The following is a 14,827-nucleotide window of genomic DNA, read 5'->3' as shown; positions in this document are numbered from 1 at the left end:
GGGCACCTTGTTGGGCCCGCCCCTTTCACGGTTATCGCTTCTCGGCCTTTTGGCTAAGATCAAGTGTAGTATCTGTTCTTATCAGTTTAATATCTGATACGTCCCCTATCTGGGGACCATATATTAAATGGATTTTTGAGAACGGGGGCCGATTTCGAAGCTTGCTTCCGTCGCCCTATGCATTGACCTGATATGGCAGTATCTTCGGGTACAGTGCACCACCCCCTTACAGGGTTAAAAAGAAAGATTCCTACTTTCATTGCTACCTGCTTGCTGGCTAGCCAGCTAGCCAGCCCTGTGGGCCTTGCTGCTGCTGCAGCCAAAAAACAAAAGGTGGTGCTGCTGCTGCTTCTGCTGCTTCTGCTTCTGCTTGTGTCTGGCCGCTGTTGGAGCGTCCAGGCACAGGACTTCTGCTGCTGCTGACTAAATGGCCTCCTTAATTGGATCATTTGAGTAGCCAGCACACCTGTGCAGGTAGGGCATGACATGATAGGCAGCTGCCTTGATAGCGGGTGGGTGCTGAATGTTCCTAATTGACAAAATAAGATTAATGCTTATGAAGAAATATAAAATCTCATCCCTTCCCCAATATCGCGCCACACCCCTACCCCTTAATTCCCTGGTTGAACTTGATGGACATATGTCTTTTTTCGACCGTACTAACTATGTAACTATGTAACATAACATGGGGGGGGGGGGGGTCTCCTGGCTGTTCACACAGGTGTGTCATTGCTGTACATTGACCATGCATTGCTTCTGTGGTATTGCAAAGGCAAAGACAAATGCTTCCAGCCATCCATTGCACTAATGGATTGGTCATCAGCTGGCTGTCTATGTCCCGCATCAATATAGACCAAAGTACAGAGGGTTAGGCTATGCTCTTGTGCACCTACCTGATGCATCAGAAGGTGCGAGGCCCTTGCTAAATTCTGTGCACAGACTTTGAGATCTATACTTTAGACTGTATCTAAACCTGCTCCAACATGGACTGACATTCTGGCCTACTTTCAGCCGATGCGACTTGTCTGTCGCTGAACAGTCGCTTTTTATGTATTCAGCACCTATGTATAATGTTGTAAAAATGCTCTAGAAGCTAAAGTCGCAGAAATGTCACACATATTTGGCCTGCAACTTTCTGTGCGACAAATTCAGACAGGAAAAATCAGTATAAATCCTTAGAAAATTATCCCCCAGTGTCTCCATCTGCTGGCGGTATTGAATAAGCATTGCTGCACTGATGGGGTATGCATTAGACGAAAAAAAAAGAAGAAAAAGAAGAATAATACGCCCAGAAAAGAGGCAAAAAGGAGAAAAACGTAAAAAAACGTGAAAAAAAAGTAAGAGGAAGAGAAGGGAAAAAAAGGTGGAAATGGGTTTAAAAGTGATTTCGGCGGAGAAATATATATATATATATATATATATATATATATATATATCTATATATATACGCGCACACACACACATATATATAAACGTATTCTCCGTTGAGATATTGCAGCCGCTGCTGTGTCCAGGCCCAGGAGCCTTAGCACTGTGCTGTGATGTCACTCAATACCACTGACATCACTAGGTGTAAACAACATCTCTCCTTTGCTGTGTATGTGACTATGGAGCTGTTTGGTGATGTCGTCTATTATGGCCTTCATAGAAGCAACAGGAGATTGTTGCATCCATCTAGAACCCTCAGAACTACAGTGCTATGATGTCACTCACTTCCACAGGCCTTGCAGAGTGTAAACAACAACAACCCAGCTTTGTTGTGTATGTAACCATAGGGATTTGTGATGTCACCTAGAACCTTCACAGCAGCGACAGCTTTATGAGGAGCATCAGCACTGCTCTGCCTGAGCAGAACCATCACCGCCATAGGTTGTCAAATAACCCGGGTTTAACCCACACAGGTAAGTCCAATGGGGTGCAGGCATGTCCTCTATGCTTACAGCTTCCCGTGGGTGTTGGTTTGATACCGTTTGGGGACAGCCAAGGAGGCATCTGCAGGCAACAAAGGTAGGTGTGTGCTTGTGTGTGTGTTTCCTATGCAGATCCTAAGCCCAGTGTCACATGCAAGTAGGAGGAGTAAGAAGGGTTCCTGGCAAATCCGGGTTATGGATTGCATTTAAAAAGGCCCCGTGGGAGTGCAATGGGCCCCTGTCTTGCTGCTTAGCAATAATGGTATGGGTTTAGGTTCTGCTGTGTGTAATGGTGGTTGACTGCCCCCCAGCCCAGAGTGTGCATGGAAAATTGTCTGGCAGCCTCCCTGACAGCAAGCAGTGATAGTGCCCATGAAGGGCACCTTGTTGGGCCCGCCCCTTTCACGGTTATCGCTTCTCGGCCTTTTGGCTAAGATCAAGTGTAGTATCTGTTCTTATCAGTTTAATATCTGATACGTCCCCTATCTGGGGACCATATATTAAATGGATTTTTGAGAACGGGGGCCGATTTCGAAGCTTGCTTCCGTCGCCCTATGCATTGACCCGATATGGCAGTATCTTCGGGTACAGTGCACCACCCCCTTACAGGGTTAAAAAGAAAGATTCCTACTTTCATTGCTACCTGCTTGCTGGCTAGCCAGCTAGCCAGCCCTGTGGGCCTTGCTGCTGCTGCAGCCAAAAAACAAAAGGTGGTGCTGCTGCTGCTTCTGCTGCTTCTGCTTCTGCTTGTGTCTGGCCGCTGTTGGAGCGTCCAGGCACAGGACTTCTGCTGCTGCTGACTAAATGGCCTCCTTAATTGGATCATTTGAGTAGCCAGCACACCTGTGCAGGTAGGGCATGACATGATAGGCAGCTGCCTTGATAGCGGGTGGGTGCTGAATGTTCCTAATTGACAAAATAAGATTAATGCTTATGAAGAAATATAAAATCTCATCCCTTCCCCAATATCTCGCCACACCCCTACCCCTTAATTCCCTGGTTGAACTTGATGGACATATGTCTTTTTTCGACCGTACTAACTATGTAACTATGTAACATAACATGGGGGGGGGGGTGGGGTCTCCTGGCTGTTCACACAGGTGTGTCATTGCTGTACATTGACCATGCATTGCTTCTGTGGTATTGCAAAGACAAATGCTTCCAGCCATCCATTGCACTAATGGATTGGTCATCAGCTGGCTGTCTATGTCCCGCATCAATATAGACCAAAGTACAGAGGGTTAGGCTATGCTATTGTGCACCTACCTGATGCATCAGAAGGTGCGAGGCCCTTGCTAAATTCTGTGCACAGACTTTGAGATCTATACTTTAGACTGTATCTAAACCTGCTCCAACATGGACTGACATTCTGGCCTACTTTCAGCCGATGCGACTTGTCTGTCGCTGAACAGTCGCTTTTTATGTATTCAGCACCTATGTATAATGTTGTAAAAATGCTCTAGAAGCTAAAGTCGCAGAAATGTCACACATATTTAGCCTGCAACTTTCTGTGCGACAAATTCAGACAGGAAAAATCAGTATAAATCCTTAGAAAATTATCCCCCAGTGTCTCCATCTGCTGGCGGTATTGAATAAGCATTGCTGCACTGATGGGGTATGCATTAGACGAAAAAAAAGAAGAAAAAGAAGAATAATACGCCCAGAAAAGAGGCGAAAAGGAGAAAAACGTAAAAAAACGTGAAAAAAAAGTAAGAGGAAGAGAAGGGAAAAAAAGGTGGAAATGGGTTTAAAAGTGATTTCGGCGGAGAAATATATATATATATATATATATATATATATATATATATATACGCGCACACACACACATATATATAAACGTATTCTCCGTTGAGATATTGCAGCCGCTGCTGTGTCCAGGCCCAGGAGCCTTAGCACTGTGCTGTGATGTCACTCAATACCACTGACATCACTAGGTGTAAACAACATCTCTCCTTTGCTGTGTATGTGACTATGGAGCTGTTTGGTGATGTCGTCTATTATGGCCTTCATAGAAGCAACAGGAGATTGTTGCATCCATCTAGAACCCTCAGAACTACAGTGCTATGATGTCACTCACTTCCACAGGCCTTGCAGAGTGTAAACAACAACAACCCAGCTTTGTTGTGTATGTAACCATAGGGATTTGTGATGTCACCTAGAACCTTCACAGCAGCGACAGCTTTATGAGGAGCATCAGCACTGCTCTGCCTGAGCAGAACCATCACCGCCATAGGTTGTCAAATAACCCGGGTTTAACCCACACAGGTAAGTCCAATGGGGTGCAGGCATGTCCTCTATGCTTACAGCTTCCCGTGGGTGTTGGTTTGATACCGTTTGGGGACAGCCAAGGAGGCATCTGCAGGCAACAAAGGTAGGTGTGTGCTTGTGTGTGTGTTTCCTATGCAGATCCTAAGCCCAGTGTCACATGCAAGTAGGAGGAGTAAGAAGGGTTCCTGGCAAATCCGGGTTATGGATTGCATTTAAAAAGGCCCCGTGGGAGTGCAATGGGCCCCTGTCTTGCTGCTTAGCAATAATGGTATGGGTTTAGGTTCTGCTGTGTGTACTGGTGGTTGACTGCCCCCCAGCCCAGAGTGTGCATGGAAAATTGTCTGGCAGCCTCCCTGACAGCAAGCAGTGATAGTGCCCATGAAGGGCACCTTGTTGGGCCCGCCCCTTTCACGGTTATCGCTTCTCGGCCTTTTGGTTAAGATCAAGTGTAGTATCTGTTCTTATCAGTTTAATATCTGATACGTCCCCTATCTGGGGACCATATATTAAATGGATTTTTGAGAACGGGGGCCGATTTCGAAGCTTGCTTCCGTCGCCCTATGCATTGACCCGATATGGCAGTATCTTCGGGTACAGTGCACCACCCCCTTACAGGGTTAAAAAGAAAGATTCCTACTTTCATTGCTACCTGCTTGCTGGCTAGCCAGCTAGCCAGCCCTGTGGGCCTTGCTGCTGCTGCAGCCAAAAAACAAAAGGTGGTGCTGCTGCTGCTTCTGCTGCTTCTGCTTCTGCTTGTGTCTGGCCGCTGTTGGAGCGTCCAGGCACAGGACTTCTGCTGCTGCTGACTAAATGGCCTCCTTAATTGGATCATTTGAGTAGCCAGCACACCTGTGCAGGTAGGGCATGACATGATAGGCAGCTGCCTTGATAGCGGGTGGGTGCTGAATGTTCCTAATTGACAAAATAAGATTAATGCTTATGAAGAAATATAAAATCTCATCCCTTCCCCAATATCGCGCCACACCCCTACCCCTTAATTCCCTGGTTGAACTTGATGGACATATGTCTTTTTTCGACCGTACTAACTATGTAACTATGTAACATAACATGGGGGGGGGGGGGGGGGTCTCCTGGCTGTTCACACAGGTGTGTCATTGCTGTACATTGACCATGCATTGCTTCTGTGGTATTGCAAAGGCAAAGACAAATGCTTCCAGCCATCCATTGCACTAATGGATTGGTCATCAGCTGGCTGTCTATGTCCCGCATCAATATAGACCAAAGTACAGAGGGTTAGGCTATGCTATTGTGCACCTACCTGATGCATCAGAAGGTGCGAGGCCCTTGCTAAATTCTGTGCACAGACTTTGAGATCTATACTTTAGACTGTATCTAAACCTGCTCCAACATGGACTGACATTCTGGCCTACTTTCAGCCGATGCGACTTGTCTGTCGCTGAACAGTCGCTTTTTATGTATTCAGCACCTATGTATAATGTTGTAAAAATGCTCTAGAAGCTAAAGTCGCAGAAATGTCACACATATTTGGCCTGCAACTTTCTGTGCGACAAATTCAGACAGGAAAAATCAGTATAAATCCTTAGAAAATTATCCCCCAGTGTCTCCATCTGCTGGCGGTATTGAATAAGCATTGCTGCACTGATGGGGTATGCATTAGACGGAAAAAAAGAAGAAAAAGAAGAATAATACGCCCAGAAAAGAGGCGAAAAGGAGAAAAACGTAAAAAAACTTGAAAAAAAAGTAAGAGGAAGAGAAGGGAAAAAAAGGTGGAAATGGGTTTAAAAGTGATTTCGGCGGAGAAATATATATATATATATATATATATATATATATATATATATATATATACGCGCACACACACACATATATATAAACGTATTCTCCGTTGAGATATTGCAGCCGCTGCTGTGTCCAGGCCCAGGAGCCTTAGCACTGTGCTGTGATGTCACTCAATACCACTGACATCACTAGGTGTAAACAACATCTCTCCTTTGCTGTGTATGTGACTATGGAGCTGTTTGGTGATGTCGTCTATTATGGCCTTCATAGAAGCAACAGGAGATTGTTGCATCCATCTAGAACCCTCAGAACTACAGTGCTATGATGTCACTCACTTCCACAGGCCTTGCAGAGTGTAAACAACAACAACCCAGCTTTGTTGTGTATGTAACCATAGGGATTTGTGATGTCACCTAGAACCTTCACAGCAGCGACAGCTTTATGAGGAGCATCAGCACTGCTCTGCCTGAGCAGAACCATCACCGCCATAGGTTGTCAAATAACCCGGGTTTAACCCACACAGGTAAGTCCAATGGGGTGCAGGCATGTCCTCTATGCTTACAGCTTCCCGTGGGTGTTGGTTTGATACCGTTTGGGGACAGCCAAGGAGGCATCTGCAGGCAACAAAGGTAGGTGTGTGCTTGTGTGTGTGTTTCCTATGCAGATCCTAAGCCCAGTGTCACATGCAAGTAGGAGGAGTAAGAAGGGTTCCTGGCAAATCCGGGTTATGGATTGCATTTAAAAAGGCCCCGTGGGAGTGCAATGGGCCCCTGTCTTGCTGCTTAGCAATAATGGTATGGGTTTAGGTTCTGCTGTGTGTACTGGTGGTTGACTGCCCCCCAGCCCAGAGTGTGCATGGAAAATTGTCTGGCAGCCTCCCTGACAGCAAGCAGTGATAGTGCCCATGAAGGGCACCTTGTTGGGCCCGCCCCTTTCACGGTTATCGCTTCTCGGCCTTTTGGCTAAGATCAAGTGTAGTATCTGTTCTTATCAGTTTAATATCTGATACGTCCCCTATCTGGGGACCATATATTAAATGGATTTTTGAGAACGGGGGCCGATTTCGAAGCTTGCTTCCGTCGCCCTATGCATTGACCCGATATGGCAGTATCTTCGGGTACAGTGCACCACCCCCTTACAGGGTTAAAAAGAAAGATTCCTACTTTCATTGCTACCTGCTTGCTGGCTAGCCAGCTAGCCAGCCCTGTGGGCCTTGCTGCTGCTGCAGCCAAAAAACAAAAGGTGGTGCTGCTGCTGCTTCTGCTGCTTCTGCTTCTGCTTGTGTCTGGCCGCTGTTGGAGCGTCCAGGCACAGGACTTCTGCTGCTGCTGACTAAATGGCCTCCTTAATTGGATCATTTGAGTAGCCAGCACACCTGTGCAGGTAGGGCATGACATGATAGGCAGCTGCCTTGATAGCGGGTGGGTGCTGAATGTTCCTAATTGACAAAATAAGATTAATGCTTATGAAGAAATATAAAATCTCATCCCTTCCCCAATATCGCGCCACACCCCTACCCCTTAATTCCCTGGTTGAACTTGATGGACATATGTCTTTTTTCGACCGTACTAACTATGTAACTATGTAACATAACATGGGGGGGGGGGGGGGTCTCCTGGCTGTTCACACAGGTGTGTCATTGCTGTACATTGACCATGCATTGCTTCTGTGGTATTGCAAAGGCAAAGACAAATGCTTCCAGCCATCCATTGCACTAATGGATTGGTCATCAGCTGGCTGTCTATGTCCCGCATCAATATAGACCAAAGTACAGAGGGTTAGGCTATGCTATTGTGCACCTACCTGATGCATCAGAAGGTGCGAGGCCCTTGCTAAATTCTGTGCACAGACTTTGAGATCTATACTTTAGACTGTATCTAAACCTGCTCCAACATGGACTGACATTCTGGCCTACTTTCAGCCGATGCGACTTGTCTGTCGCTGAACAGTCGCTTTTTATGTATTCAGCACCTATGTATAATGTTGTAAAAATGCTCTAGAAGCTAAAGTCGCAGAAATGTCACACATATTTGGCCTGCAACTTTCTGTGCGACAAATTCAGACAGGAAAAATCAGTATAAATCCTTAGAAAATTATCCCCCAGTGTCTCCATCTGCTGGCGGTATTGAATAAGCATTGCTGCACTGATGGGGTATGCATTAGACGAAAAAAAAGAAGAAAAAGAAGAATAATACGCCCAGAAAAGAGGCGAAAAGGAGAAAAACGTAAAAAAACGTGAAAAAAAAGTAAGAGGAAGAGAAGGGAAAAAAAGGTGGAAATGGGTTTAAAAGTGATTTCGGCGGAGAAATATATATATATATATATATATATATATATATATATATATACGCGCACACACACACATATATATAAACGTATTCTCCGTTGAGATATTGCAGCCGCTGCTGTGTCCAGGCCCAGGAGCCTTAGCACTGTGCTGTGATGTCACTCAATACCACTGACATCACTAGGTGTAAACAACATCTCTCCTTTGCTGTGTATGTGACTATGGAGCTGTTTGGTGATGTCGTCTATTATGGCCTTCATAGAAGCAACAGGAGATTGTTGCATCCATCTAGAACCCTCAGAACTACAGTGCTATGATGTCACTCACTTCCACAGGCCTTGCAGAGTGTAAACAACAACAACCCAGCTTTGTTGTGTATGTAACCATAGGGATTTGTGATGTCACCTAGAACCTTCACAGCAGCGACAGCTTTATGAGGAGCATCAGCACTGCTCTGCCTGAGCAGAACCATCACCGCCATAGGTTGTCAAATAACCCGGGTTTAACCCACACAGGTAAGTCCAATTGGGTGCAGGCATGTCCTCTATGCTTACAGCTTCCCGTGGGTGTTGGTTTGATACCGTTTGGGGACAGCCAAGGAGGCATCTGCAGGCAACAAAGGTAGGTGTGTGCTTGTGTGTGTGTTTCCTATGCAGATCCTAAGCCCAGTGTCACATGCAAGTAGGAGGAGTAAGAAGGGTTCCTGGCAAATCCGGGTTATGGATTGCATTTAAAAAGGCCCCGTGGGAGTGCAATGGGCCCCTGTCTTGCTGCTTAGCAATAATGGTATGGGTTTAGGTTCTGCTGTGTGTACTGGTGGTTGACTGCCCCCCAGCCCAGAGTGTGCATGGAAAATTGTCTGGCAGCCTCCCTGACAGCAAGCAGTGATAGTGCCCATGAAGGGCACCTTGTTGGGTCCGCCCCTTTCACGGTTATCGCTTCTCGGCCTTTTGGTTAAGATCAAGTGTAGTATCTGTTCTTATCAGTTTAATATCTGATACGTCCCCTATCTGGGGACCATATATTAAATGGATTTTTGAGAACGGGGGCCGATTTCGAAGCTTGCTTCCGTCGCCCTATGCATTGACCCGATATGGCAGTATCTTCGGGTACAGTGCACCACCCCCTTACAGGGTTAAAAAGAAAGATTCCTACTTTCATTGCTACCTGCTTGCTGGCTAGCCAGCTAGCCAGCCCTGTGGGCCTTGCTGCTGCTGCAGCCAAAAAACAAAAGGTGGTGCTGCTGCTGCTGCTTCTGCTGCTTCTGCTTCTGCTTGTGTCTGGCCGCTGTTGGAGCATCCAGGCACAGGACTTCTGCTGCTGCTGACTAAATGGCCTCCTTAATTGGATCATTTGAGTAGCCAGCACACCTGTGCAGGTAGGGCATGACATGATAGGCAGCTGCCTTGATAGCGGGTGGGTGCTGAATGTTCCTAATTGACAAAATAAGATTAATGCTTATGAAGAAATATAAAATCTCATCCCTTCCCCAATATCGCGCCACACCCCTACCCCTTAATTCCCTGGTTGAACTTGATGGACATATGTCTTTTTTCGACCGTACTAACTATGTAACTATGTAACATAACATGGGGGGGGGGGGGGGGTCTCCTGGCTGTTCACACAGGTGTGTCATTGCTGTACATTGACCATGCATTGCTTCTGTGGTATTGCAAAGGCAAAGACAAATGCTTCCAGCCATCCATTGCACTAATGGATTGGTCATCAGCTGGCTGTCTATGTCCCGCATCAATATAGACCAAAGTACAGAGGGTTAGGCTATGCTATTGTGCACCTACCTGATGCATCAGAAGGTGCGAGGCCCTTGCTAAATTCTGTGCACAGACTTTGAGATCTATACTTTAGACTGTATCTAAACCTGCTCCAACATGGACTGACATTCTGGCCTACTTTCAGCCGATGCGACTTGTCTGTCGCTGAACAGTCGCTTTTTATGTATTCAGCACCTATGTATAATGTTGTAAAAATGCTCTAGAAGCTAAAGTCGCAGAAATGTCACACATATTTGGCCTGCAACTTTCTGTGCGACAAATTCAGACAGGAAAAATCTGTATAAATCCTTAGAAAATTATCCCCCAGTGTCTCCATCTGCTGGCGGTATTGAATAAGCATTGCTGCACTGATGGGGTATGCATTAGACGAAAAAAAAGAAGAAAAAGAAGAATAATACGCCCAGAAAAGAGGCGAAAAGGAGAAAAACGTAAAAAAACGTGAAAAAAAAGTAAGAGGAAGAGAAGGGAAAAAAAGGTGGAAATGGGTTTAAAAGTGATTTCGGCGGAGAAATATATATATATATATATATATATATATATATATATATATATATATACATATATATATATATACGCGCACACACACACATATATATAAACGTATTCTCCGTTGAGATATTGCAGCCGCTGCTGTGTCCAGGCCCAGGAGCCTTAGCACTGTGCTGTGATGTCACTCAATACCACTGACATCACTAGGTGTAAACAACATCTCTCCTTTGCTGTGTATGTGACTATGGAGCTGTTTGGTGATGTCGTCTATTATGGCCTTCATAGAAGCAACAGGAGATTGTTGCATCCATCTAGAACCCTCAGAACTACAGTGCTATGATGTCACTCACTTCCACAGGCCTTGCAGAGTGTAAACAACAACAACCCAGCTTTGTTGTGTATGTAACCATAGGGATTTGTGATGTCACCTAGAACCTTCACAGCAGCGACAGCTTTATGAGGAGCATCAGCACTGCTCTGCCTGAGCAGAACCATCACCGCCATAGGTTGTCAAATAACCCGGGTTTAACCCACACAGGTAAGTCCAATGGGGTGCAGGCATGTCCTCTATGCTTACAGCTTCCCGTGGGTGTTGGTTTGATACCGTTTGGGGACAGCCAAGGAGGCATCTGCAGGCAACAAAGGTAGGTGTGTGCTTGTGTGTGTGTTTCCTATGCAGATCCTAAGCCCAGTGTCACATGCAAGTAGGAGGAGTAAGAAGGGTTCCTGGCAAATCCGGGTTATGGATTGCATTTAAAAAGGCCCCGTGGGAGTGCAATGGGCCCCTGTCTTGCTGCTTAGCAATAATGGTATGGGTTTAGGTTCTGCTGTGTGTACTGGTGGTTGACTGCCCCCCAGCCCAGAGTGTGCATGGAAAATTGTCTGGCAGCCTCCCTGACAGCAAGCAGTGATAGTGCCCATGAAGGGCACCTTGTTGGGCCCGCCCCTTTCACGGTTATCGCTTCTCGGCCTTTTGGCTAAGATCAAGTGTAGTATCTGTTCTTATCAGTTTAATATCTGATACGTCCCCTATCTGGGGACCATATATTAAATGGATTTTTGAGAACGGGGGCCGATTTCGAAGCTTGCTTCCGTCGCCCTATGCATTGACCCGATATGGCAGTATCTTCGGGTACAGTGCACCACCCCCTTACAGGGTTAAAAAGAAAGATTCCTACTTTCATTGCTACCTGCTTGCTGGCTAGCCAGCTAGCCAGCCCTGTGGGCCTTGCTGCTGCTGCAGCCAAAAAACAAAAGGTGGTGCTGCTGCTGCTTCTGCTGCTTCTGCTTCTGCTTGTGTCTGGCCGCTGTTGGAGCGTCCAGGCACAGGACTTCTGCTGCTGCTGACTAAATGGCCTCCTTAATTGGATCATTTGAGTAGCCAGCACACCTGTGCAGGTAGGGCATGACATGATAGGCAGCTGCCTTGATAGCGGGTGGGTGCTGAATGTTCCTAATTTACAAAATAAGATTAATGCTTATGAAGAAATATAAAATCTCATCCCTTCCCTAATATCGCGCCACACCCCTACCCCTTAATTCCCTGGTTGAACTTGATGGACATATGTCTTTTTTCGACCGTACTAACTATGTAACTATGTAACATAACATGGGGGGGGGGGGGGGGGTCTCCTGGCTGTTCACACAGGTGTGTCATTGCTGTACATTGACCATGCATTGCTTCTGTGGTATTGCAAAGGCAAAGACAAATGCTTCCAGCCATCCATTGCACTAATGGATTGGTCATCAGCTGGCTGTCTATGTCCCGCATCAATATAGACCAAAGTACAGAGGGTTAGGCTATGCTATTGTGCACCTACCTGATGCATCAGAAGGTGCGAGGCCCTTGCTAAATTCTGTGCACAGACTTTGAGATCTATACTTTAGACTGTATCTAAACCTGCTCCAACATGGACTGACATTCTGGCCTACTTTCAGCCGATGCGACTTGTCTGTCGCTGAACAGTCGCTTTTTATGTATTCAGCACCTATGTATAATGTTGTAAAAATGCTCTAGAAGCTAAAGTCGCAGAAATGTCACACATATTTGGCCTGCAACTTTCTGTGCGACAAATTCAGACAGGAAAAATCAGTATAAATCCTTAGAAAATTATCCCCCAGTGTCTCCATCTGCTGGCGGTATTGAATAAGCATTGCTGCACTGATGGGGTATGCATTAGACGAAAAAAAAGAAGAAAAAGAAGAATAATACGCCCAGAAAAGAGGCGAAAAGGAGAAAAACGTAAAAAAACGTGAAAAAAAAGTAAGAGGAAGAGAAGGGAAAAAAAGGTGGAAATGGGTTTAAAAGTGATTTCGGCGGAGAAATATATATATATATATATATAGTAGAATAAAGTGTCCCGCAGCACTCCAGTAGTGATCAAAATAGGTTTATTACCTCAAGGTAAGATACAACGTTTCGACCGTCACCACGGTCTTTTTCAAGCATAAGCAAGTGACACACTCCTCCCATATTTATATGGGGTACAATATCAAAAGGTGATTGTGTTCAATAAAGAAAAAACATATATTACAGTGGATACTGTGACAATTGTTAAGAAGAAGAACATAATGATACATGAAGAAAATGCATACTTTTGACAAGACAGTGTAATTAGTGCTGTACAGTATATACAATCTGACATATATCGCATCATGTGTAAGTGACAATTAGTGTACAGGTGTGTGGACATTAAAAGGTAATCAGGGTAACATGCCACGAGGTCAAACACTCACCCATCTGTGGTAATGGCGGCCATTCCCTGACGCCGTGTGTGCACACGGCTCTAGGGAATTCCGCAGACCTGCCGGAGTACAGCCAATCGCAAGGGGGCGTCGCGCGTTGCTAAGCAACGACTGTAGCTCGCGGTCCGCGCACACTCACTGTGCTTCCGGATGCCGCGGGCGCCATGACACTTCAGTGAAAGAAGTGTCCTGTTTGGCGCATGCGTATAGATGTGTGCAGTTGTCAATGAAGCTATGTGTAGTGCGGGCAAGATACCCGCACTTGATCTGTCAATACATATATAATATAATCATGTGGATAAATGTATGTAAATGACTACGGAAGATGAGAAATGTGTATTGGTGTGGTGAAAGCAGGAGTGTATGTGGAAAATAATAGGTGTGTGAGTGAGTAACGGGAGATGGATGTGCATGAATGAATGGATCCTAAGTGTATAAGGAAAAGATGGGGAATTGCAAATAAATGAGAAAAAGAAAGAATAAGAATGTAAAAGGTGTACGGGTATGCATATGTAGGTGTGAGGGTGGTGGCAAGGTGTGGCTGTGAAAGCAGGTTGTGTGGAGCAACTGTATGGTATATAGTATATACATAGGAGCATGATTTTGTACATGCACGTATGTATACACATGTATCACTGTATAGCTGTGTTTGTCAGTTGATCTGGCTCACATAAAGGTGTGTATAGAGGAAAAATACAAAAACGTAGATGAGAGCAATTTCATTCTTGGTTGGCTGCACTCGGGTGGTAAGGGTCTAGAACTGGTAGAATGATCAGATAGATGATGGTCAGTGGTGTTTGATCGACGTGTCCCCTGATCATCTGCATAAAAACAAAGCAAGAATAATTAGCATGTTGAAAGAAGAACACGGTATATAATTGATCATTTAGGATTCATATACAGTGAATGATGAGTTGGTATACTGCTCAGTGTGTGTGTCACAATTTATATATACAATCAAGTTCAACTGGCAGGTCAAGTCATCGGGATAATTTGTAGATACCTGTGGTTACAGTGAAGTCTACGTTAAGTCCATGGGGGCGCAATGTGCCCAACTCATGGATCCAACGTAGTTCGCACCTTTTGAGTATGCTAACTCGGTCGCCGCCTTTTTTAGATATGGGAACATGATCTAGCAAGGTAAATCTGAGGTCATTTTCATGATGTCCAAATTCCGTAAAGTGTTTAGCTACGGGTAGGTCCAGGCGCTTCTTACGGATTGAGTACCTGTGTTGGTTGAACCTCGTTCGGAACTCCAATGTGGTTTCGCCTACATATAGCAGTTGGCAAGGGCATGTGAGAACATACACCACAAATTCAGATACACAGGTCAGGTACCATCTTATCCTGTATTGTCTGTTCGTGGTAGGATGTTTAAAATGTGGGCCCTTGTCCATGCGGGTGCAGTTAATGCAGTTCCGACATGGGTAGCTGCCTTTATTTTGTACAGTGAGGTATCTTTGTTGGCCCCCTAAACTTGTAGAGACATCTGTTTTCACAAGTTTGTCTCTCAAGTTCGGGGGGCGCCGGTAAGCCATAATGGGGTTGTTTTGGAATTCCTCTACCTGTGGAAA

At 45.5% G+C, this 14,827-nt stretch overlaps 6 non-coding genes across 6 annotated transcripts; all 6 read left to right on the top strand.

The window, feature by feature from the left end:
• Positions 1–33: 33 nt before the first annotated feature.
• LOC130344992 (U2 spliceosomal RNA) lies at positions 34–224 on the top strand. The gene has a single exon (XR_008883781.1). It is a non-coding gene; the product is annotated as a U2 spliceosomal RNA (small nuclear RNA).
• A 2,096-nt stretch (positions 225–2,320) lies between these two features.
• On the top strand, positions 2,321–2,511 carry LOC130345057 (U2 spliceosomal RNA). Its single transcript, XR_008883837.1, has one exon. It is a non-coding gene; the product is annotated as a U2 spliceosomal RNA (small nuclear RNA).
• A 2,083-nt stretch (positions 2,512–4,594) lies between these two features.
• On the top strand, positions 4,595–4,785 carry LOC130344998 (U2 spliceosomal RNA). The gene has a single exon (XR_008883786.1). It is a non-coding gene; the product is annotated as a U2 spliceosomal RNA (small nuclear RNA).
• Positions 4,786–6,881: 2,096 nt separating this feature from the next.
• Positions 6,882–7,072, top strand: LOC130345055 (U2 spliceosomal RNA). Its single transcript, XR_008883835.1, has one exon. It is a non-coding gene; the product is annotated as a U2 spliceosomal RNA (small nuclear RNA).
• Positions 7,073–9,160: 2,088 nt separating this feature from the next.
• On the top strand, positions 9,161–9,351 carry LOC130344997 (U2 spliceosomal RNA). Its single transcript, XR_008883785.1, has one exon. It is a non-coding gene; the product is annotated as a U2 spliceosomal RNA (small nuclear RNA).
• Positions 9,352–11,465: 2,114 nt separating this feature from the next.
• Positions 11,466–11,656, top strand: LOC130345054 (U2 spliceosomal RNA). The gene has a single exon (XR_008883834.1). It is a non-coding gene; the product is annotated as a U2 spliceosomal RNA (small nuclear RNA).
• Positions 11,657–14,827: the final 3,171 nt, after the last annotated feature.

Source organism: Hyla sarda, unplaced genomic scaffold, assembly GCF_029499605.1.
Source record: "Hyla sarda isolate aHylSar1 unplaced genomic scaffold, aHylSar1.hap1 scaffold_740, whole genome shotgun sequence".
Classification (NCBI taxonomy): Eukaryota; Metazoa; Chordata; class Amphibia; order Anura; family Hylidae; genus Hyla; species Hyla sarda.
The sequence above is the reverse complement of the archived record's forward strand: the minus strand, read 5'-3'. Positions and strand labels throughout refer to the sequence as shown.